At 32.4% G+C, this 8932-nt stretch overlaps 1 long non-coding RNA gene across 1 annotated transcript; it reads left to right on the forward strand.

The window, feature by feature from the left end:
- Nucleotides 1-5231: 5231 nt before the first annotated feature.
- LOC114298198 (uncharacterized) lies at nucleotides 5232-6933 on the forward strand. Its single transcript, XR_014356890.1, has 3 exons — nucleotides 5232-5609; nucleotides 5831-5941; nucleotides 6657-6933. It is a non-coding gene; the product is annotated as an uncharacterized LOC114298198 (long non-coding RNA).
- The last annotated feature ends 1999 nt before the right edge of the window (nucleotides 6934-8932 follow it).

Below are 8932 nucleotides of genomic sequence, written 5' to 3' on the forward strand. Positions count from 1 at the left end.
AATTTTGTATTCATAACTTATTTAGTTAATTTGTTATTTTTTAAGTTTTTTTTTTTGGGTTCATAGTTATTTTTTTGGTAATAAATAAATACCATGGAATCCTCTTCAACATGGAAGGAATGGAGAAAGAGCACTCAAGTAGCTTGAAATTGAAATATTAGCTTAAAAATTCAGATACACAAGTCTGAAATATTAACTTAATTACATATTCATGTCCACCAAAATAAACCTTGCAATACTATATCTTATGGGTTGTTTAGGATGATCTAAATAAGTGTACTTTTTGTCTTTTTACCAAAAGATGTGTAAAAAAGTAGAGAGATGATGTGATGATAAAAAGATGAATTATTTATAGGATGCCAAACTTGGCCTTAGTTACAAATTCTTGTCCAACAAAAACTTTGCAAGTCAATAAAAGAGTAGTAGCCCACCCAATTCAAAAACCTATGGTGAGCAAGGATGCATGCCTTCCGATATGTGCTAATATGAAGACATCATTGTTAGAAAACTATACCCACTAATTACACAAAAAAGTATACCCTAGTCTTTAATTCCTTCCAGCATCCCCTATACAAAAAGCATCACCTGAAAATTAAAAAATCAAAGAACAACAAATTAATAAACACAAATGAATATATTTTAAGTGTCATGCATGATGCAATTGCATGCATACCTATGGTTCAAGTCATGCTCCACTGAGTTGGAAGTACCCCATCTTGTCCTTGATCCTAAAAATTGAATTGGATTAGTTGGCCTCAAATTCCTTGTGGAAAAATAAAATAACATAACATAATCATTTGTCATTCACACATACATCAACAATGCTCCTCTCAGTAGCTATGGACCTTCCAATAGTGCTCCTTTCAACAACAGTACCAATTCCTCTCTGAGTAGACTCATTTGTGCCCATTTCCCTACCCCTAATAGGTGCCCTCTGACATGTCCTCTTATTGTGCCCAATCCCCTTGCAAATGATGCACTTCACAGTGGATAATCTTTTTGATGGTGCAGCCTCATCAACTTCTCTTCTCCTACTTTTTCTAGGTCTTCCGGGCATCCTCTTGAGAGGTGGAGGCTTCAACTCATCTCCAAGAACTAGACCCCATAAACTCTCATCATGCATTGGATGTATAATTTGCTCATATGCCTTAAAATAAATGTGTTTGTAGTACATTATGTCACAATAGGTCTCCAAGTTCATCCTCTAATGAGTAATGCAAGTTGTGGCATGCTTGCAAGGGACTCCACTTATGTCCCATATCCTGCAACAACATGACCTTCTTTGTAGGTTCACAATATAAGACACCACACCTTCAACCACTTGATACTCCTCTTGTCCTGCAAAAGTCACTTTACAAAGCCTAGACTGAAGAACCACTTCATTTAATTTCTTCTTAATGTTAGGGGTTACCAAAGATTGCCATGAATGTTGGTAAGGGAGGGGGTAAGTTTGGTTTAGATGGTGGCTTTCTTTCCCTTTCAATTTTGACCAAACTACCAAGATTGGTCCTCAACACTTCTGCAGCATGCATTGGAAGTTTGGTGTAAGCCTTTGCATGATTTCCCTTAATTGCCTCCATGGCTTTCCTTTTTCCTTTGTACAGTTGCATCCTTGTAGTCTCCAATCCATAATTTTCAGCTATTTCATCATGCATTGCCTCTAAAGTGATCCCAGGATTACCTCTAAGAGTTTTTTCAAACTTCGTAGCAATCTAAGATGTTGTTGCTTCAATATTCCTTTATACTCTAACGCATGTATGGTTAGGGCCCAATGTCTTAATCTTATATGTCACCCCATTAGGTAATGGAGAAGCATGAATCCTCCATTCACACATCAAGGAAGCACATATGCAAGTCACTCTTTTCTTGTCATTTTTTATTTTAATCACTTTAAAACCTCTTTCAATTGCAAATTCCTGGAGCATAGTCCTGAAGTGATACACATCATCAAATATCATTCCTTTCTCCAATGTTATTTTCTCCCCTTCCTTTATTTCAAACATTTTTCCCTTCATATATCTGTCAACATTAACACCTTGCACATCTTCATCATCAATAGAATATTTCCCTCCTATATCATCAGATTCATAGTCTGATATCCGCTCATCATTAGCCTCAATTGGTTCATCTGACCCATTACTACCTTTATCATTATCTGAAGTGTCCTCATCATCCTCATCACTAATGATATAAGCATTTTCTTCATCAGCATCTACTTCACTAAATTCAAAATCCCCTAACTCAGTCCAATCAACATCATTGTAGTCATCCACATTACTAAATAAATCATCAAATACTACCGATCTATTTCCAATGTTACTACCTACACCACCTCTCGTACTTGTGCCACTACTACTCACGTGTACCTCTCCACTAGTAGGAGTATCAGTTATAACAAATGAAGGTAAAAGTTGATCAAGTTCCAGAAAAATATTAATCAACTTTGTACCATAATTTGAACTAAACATTTCAATGACATCGTAATCAGATTTAACCTCCACTTACTCTTAGTGTGTGTATTTGTAAAGTACAAATTTAATCCCACATCAAAATTCCCAAGTACATTAGTGAGTGTAGCTGCACAAGCATCAGCCAACGATTGCATGTAGTTATACTTGTAAGGATTAACATTCAAAATCTGACTCACAGAACCATTAAAGTGTACTAGTATGTCATGAAGCAGGGGATCAGCCATTGTCCTAAATACAAAAATTCATCACAAAATTCATGAATATCAGAGGGCATCTACACAACAAGCTTACATTACAATATCAAAATTTTAGTAAATAAAAGAGTCGAAAATAAACCCAAAAAAACCACCTAAACCCAAATTTTTAGAAAAAGAAAGAGTAGAAAACAAACCAAATAAATTCCCAAAAATACTAATTGAAACAAACCCAAAATTTTAGTAAAAGAAAGAGTAGAAAACAAATATAAAAAAAAAAAATTCCGTAAAATACTAATTGAAAACAAATCCTATAACCCCAAAATTTTAATTAAAAAAAAGTAGAAAGAAACTCAAAAAAAAAACCGCTAAAATAGATTGAAAACAAACCTTTAAAGCCTAAATTTTTTTTAACAGGGTAAAATATAGACCCAAAAAAATCGATTAAAGACAAACTCAAAAAATTTCGTAAGCAAATAATCCCAAAACAAATTTTCACTGCTACAAAAATAGTTAAAGATCTCACTTTTATTGGAAGTGTGATAAAAAAAATTAGATTGATATTTTAATCACACTTAATTTGATTGAGTGTGATAATATTTATTTTTTATGTCACTTTTCAATTAAGTGTGATTATATGTATATATATTTTAATCACACCTAATTAAAAGTGTGATTATATATACACTACTACTTTTTAATCACACTTTTTAAACAAATGTGATTATATATATATATTTTTTAATCAAACAGTCTAATTAAAAGTGATTATTTATATATTTTTTAATCACACATTCTAATTAAAGTGCGATTATATATACACTACTACTTTTTAATCACACATTTTAAACAAGTGTGATTATATATATATTTTTTAATCACACATTCTAATTAAAGTGCGATTATATATACACTACTACTTTTTAATCACACATTTTAAACAAGTGTGATTATATATATATTTTCTGATCACACATTCTAATTAAAAGTGTGATTATTTATATATTTTTTAATCACACATTCTAATTAAAGTGTGATTATATATATACTACTACTTTTTAATCACACTTTTTAAATAAGTGTGATTATATATATATTTTTTAATCACACATTCTAATTAAAGTGTAATTATTTATATATTTTTTAATCACACCTTCTAATTAAAGTGTGATTATATCACTACTACAAATATAGTTAAAAATCATACTTTGACAAATAAAAATATCTCACTTTTATTGAAAGTGTGATAAAAAAAATTAGATTGATATTTTAATCACACTTAATTTGATTAAGTATGATAATATTTATTTTTTATGTCACTTTTAAATTAAATGTGATTATATGTATATTTTTTATTCACACTATTAATTTATGTGATTGTATATTTTTTGTGATTGTCGTGAATAATATGATCGAAATAAGAATAGGCGGCAAAATGAAATAATCTGGCGCCAAACCCCAAACCCAAAAATATATTATACACAACTATTTGGCTTCTATTGTAAAGGTACATGGAAACTGGGAAGATGTGGAGAAGAGAGAGGCTTCAAAGAAGATACTTGGGCAAAACTAAGAGAGGGGGTTCTAATGGAGCAAATTTGAAAGAGCTCAGTCTCAGTCTCTCTCAATCGTCTCATCGAAGAAGGGTATTTACTTGGTACACTACTTCCTCCTCTCTTTCCTCTAAATCGTCTCATCGAAAAAGCGATTCACCAAATGATTTCAACTCTTTGCTATTGCTTCTCTTTCTTGTTTTGGGAAACTGTCGTTGCTTCTCGTTCATTTACTCTCTCTCTCTCTCTCTCTCTACGAAGCTAGGGTTTCGAAACCACCACAATCAAGAGTTGTTGATTGGACGAAGGCAGATTAAGCTGCTTGTGAAACTCTGTCAAACCCTCACTGAGATAAGTTTGTTTTCTTTTAGAATTAATTTCACCTTTTATCACTTAAACTATTACCATTTGTTCTATTTCATCTCTAAACTATCAATTTCATATATTTGTTTAGTTCCTACATTTTCTTTTTCGTCACTAGGCTTTTGGATTACTTGAAGAATGAGATTGATGTCACTGATTATTATATTATAATCTCTTCATTAGAATTTGTTCTTTTTTTATTTGATCTCTTTGTCAGAATTTATTTGGTCTCTAAACATCATTTATTCGTCTTTATGTATATGTTTAAGGTTTTTCCCCAAATCTCTCTCTTTCTCTCTCTCCCTCTATGTTTATTTACTTATACAAGTTTGTGTTGAAATGTTGATTACTCTTAATAAGCTTTTGTGAAGTGGGTTTTTGATCAACATTGTGCCTAATTGCTGAATTTGTGAGAAATTTATGTGTTTTTGTGTTGTTTTATTGTATCAAGTGTTCATCAACTTAGTAGTCAGAGCAATCTGGTTATCTATCCCAGCAATCTTTTGGGTGTTGTGGAAATTTAGAAATGAAATGGTTTTCAATGGTGGGATAAGCGAGTGGGATCAGATTTCACAAAAAAATAAAAAAATAAAAAATTATGTGGCTTTTTGGGTGAAAGCGAAACCACTTTTCAAGGAATTCTCAATGAGCAGCTTTATTTTTAACTTCCATAACATTAGAGCTTGTATTTGAGATTAGGTGTTGGAAGTGGCTGGGTTGATTGTGTTTTGGTTTTTATTTATTATTATTCTTTCCATGCCTTAGTTTTGATGAGTTCTTGATGGACATGAAGCCATTCCGCCAACTTTGAGATATATTTTGATAGATAAACATATCCTATGTTCAAAAGAAAATGATAATTTATAATGTGGTCTTAATTCTAATCTCTTATCTCTTTATAATGTAGGCACATTATGTGCTATTGCTCTATCCTTTTAAAGAACAGCTGCAACAACATGTTTGTGTACACACAATGGAAGTAGTAATGGCTTGCTGGGAGATTGAGCAGTCCCTACAAAGCTTAACAGGTATGTTTCATGATTTTAAGCTTTTTGGACTAGTTCATTTTTGACAAAAATTGAACATATATGGGTTTTTTTTATAAAAAATATATATGATAAGTTCTTTTTTTGGGAGAGTTTGTAAAGCTATGTGTTGTTTACAAGCTTTCAATAGTACTTGTGCAAAAACTCCATTTTACATGGTTCTTATAAAATGGTAATTTTTGCATACATGTCTATCATTATAGGCAATTACATTTCAAAGGCGATGAAAGAAGAAGTGTTGTATGGTTTGAAATTCAGCGAAGGAAGATCGTATCCCCCACTGAATCATCTCTTTCCAGCACCAGATTTTTGAGGTAGTTGTGTTCATGTTCTATCTTAATATATATTTAACCCTATTTTTATTAGTGTTATAAGAGATGTTCTTTTTTGTATTGTATTCCCTACAATCTATTATATTTTTATTATTTAGTTGTGCAAGTAGTACTTCTGCTCATGCTTAACTAAAATAAATTTGTTTACTATAGCATTGTTTTCATTTTTGGAAGCTGAATTTCTCTTATGGTAACCAAATTCAATGTCATTGTTTGAGTTTGAAGAATTGCTTGAACTAGTAACAGGTTCTCTATCAAAAACCCTAGTTTTTAGAAAAAAGGATTGGAGGAAAGTACAATTCAAGAAAATCAAGACAAACCCAAAGAAAACATTCTTTCCCACAGTTCTTTTTTGTAAAAATTATCATTAAAGTTTGATTAGGTTAATAGGTGGTTTTTGTCAGAGAACATTTATGATGTTCCAGCTTTGGAGTACTAAGCAGCACAACTCCATATATAACAAACACGACTTGTAGAGAAGAACACGATGCAACCAGTTGTCCAATTATCAAATGTGGTAATCGTTTATGCACATATTAATTTGGTGGCATTTAAAGGAAATGGAAGTGGATTGTTATTCTAATTAATTATTTTAGCTTCAAACTATATTTCAGATAACAATATTGGCTCTTATCGGAGTAATTATACTATATTGGTACATAAATTTGAAGGAAACTCTATTGATTCTATATTGCAGGGGTCAAAAGATTAGATGATAACATTGATTCTATACTCCAGGGAAATATGGTTGGCTGAGGGGTTGTTGAGTTTTGTGATGGAGGACCTCCAGTAAAGTTAACTCATTAAAAGCTTTGGCACAATATTTATTTGCAAATCCTTTTTATTCTCATCATTGTTGAGCTGCTTGTCTATGCATTTTCAATATGATTTCTCATTTTTTTAATCAAATTTTGTCCTCCGCACCCACTCTTTCCCCATCTCTCTGTATGTGTCTGTGTGTGTGTGTATGCATGCACGTGTGAACATTTAGATATTTAAACTGAAATATAGATAGTTTATGTGTGCAAACATGTATTAATGTGAAGTTATTTAAAATAATGAAATTAATTGTGCGAATTTCACTATAAATAATGAAAATCTGCATGATGTTTATGTGTTAACAATAACAAATTACCAAAAAACATTTCAAACTCTATTCTCTTCCCAATTCTATTCTTTATTTTTTTGCTTTAAAGAAAGGTATCCAAAATCTAGTTTAAGTGTGGATGTGTTCATCACTATGTTGGTGACACTTGAGGTATTGTTACAGGATAAACTTTGATCGGTTTGCCATAATGGTGGGGATGACATCACATTCTTGGATTACACAAACATTACCATCACAAATATTGGATAATAAGCACTGAAAAAACGGAACATTTTAGTGATGAAAGTATCTTTGGTGTAAGGGTCTGCCTCTAGTTAATAGGTTGGCTCTCATGTATGCAATCAGGTTAAAGAAGTTCTGCTTCCATATTTTTACTTGAAAAAATTTGAATCAAAAAAATTGAAAGGATATTGGAGGTACATTATACTTTCTTCATGTTGCTAAAATTATTTCAGAATTGTTGGTTGAGAAACCAGTCAAACCACAATATAAACAAGAACTTTACATAATCTGTACAGGAGGTTTGGTTGAGACACTAACTCAGTTTCTCCATAATTCGACTCTACAATTTTTTTTTTAAAAAAAAAATGTCTGGTTCAGCAATTACTTGACACCCACCTCCAGAATAGAAGAGTTCTTATACATATTCTAATCATTACCTTATCTTTGCTGCAATTCATTGCTTTCTTCTGGCACCCCATATTTTCCTGGCATGGAACTGACTTCTGGTCTGCATATGAAACTTAATTTTATGGCCTCTTCTTTTTCTTGTTTAAGATAGGTGAAGAATTACATATCACTAGCAGGTTCTCATGTTGAGACAACTTCTATTCAATTATGTGGAGTAAGTGATCCTTTTTACACTTCTTGTTTTTGGTCTTGATGCTTTATAATTTTGACTTTTTAATTTGGACTAGTATAGGAGGCTAAACCATTTTATTTAGAAGGTGACATTAAAAAGATAAAACTTTGTTTGTTTGTAAGTCTCTCTGCTTGTAGCATTTCTCATCAAAATTTTTGTGGGGTACGTATATAAATAGATTGACTATGAGTATACCCCATGGTGAAGTACTAGGTCGGATAAACCCTTTATCAAGCAGATCTTGCAACTGTTCTTTCATTTCAGTGGTAGCCATTTGGTAGGGAGTTTTAGAAATAGGTTGAGTGCCTGGCACAACTTCAATAGTAAATTTTATCTCTCTATCCACTAATTCCCCTGGCAATTCATTTGGGAACACATCTGGAAATTTGCTAACAATAAGGATACTGTTCAATTCAACATTCAAAGATTGTTCAGATAACACATAACACAAGTAACCCTGGCACCCCTTCCTGATCAATTTACATGCTTTCATTGCAGCTATTAAGTAAGGTGGAGGCACCACCCCATTACCTACAAACACAATTTCTTCTTGTTCTGGTAGTTTAAATACAACCCATTTTGTTACACAATCAATGGTGACACAATATTTAGTTAACCAGTCCAGGCCCAAGATTACATCGAAATGTCTAAAGTTCAAGGGCAACAAATCTACATATAGGATAGCATTTCCAATACGCATGTCACAAAATTGATAGACAGATGCACACAACACGGATTTCCCAGATGGAGCGCACACACACAGCAAATATGGTAATGATTCTAGGGGTCTACTCAGTCTAGATGCAAATGCACAAGTTACGAAAGAGTGTGTTGATCCAAAATCAATTAACACAAAAGCATCCTGATTGCATATAGAGATAGTACCTGAGACAACGGCTTCAACATTCCGTGTATCCTGGAACAAGCGTAAAAACTCTCCCTTGCCTCACGGTATCTTCGGCGGTAGTAGATCTCATAGTATTTCCCGGTTTCGGGATAGATG

This window comes from Camellia sinensis, chromosome 15 (assembly GCF_055761805.1).
Source record: "Camellia sinensis isolate YWXY chromosome 15, ASM5576180v1, whole genome shotgun sequence".
Classification (NCBI taxonomy): domain Eukaryota; kingdom Viridiplantae; phylum Streptophyta; class Magnoliopsida; order Ericales; family Theaceae; genus Camellia; species Camellia sinensis.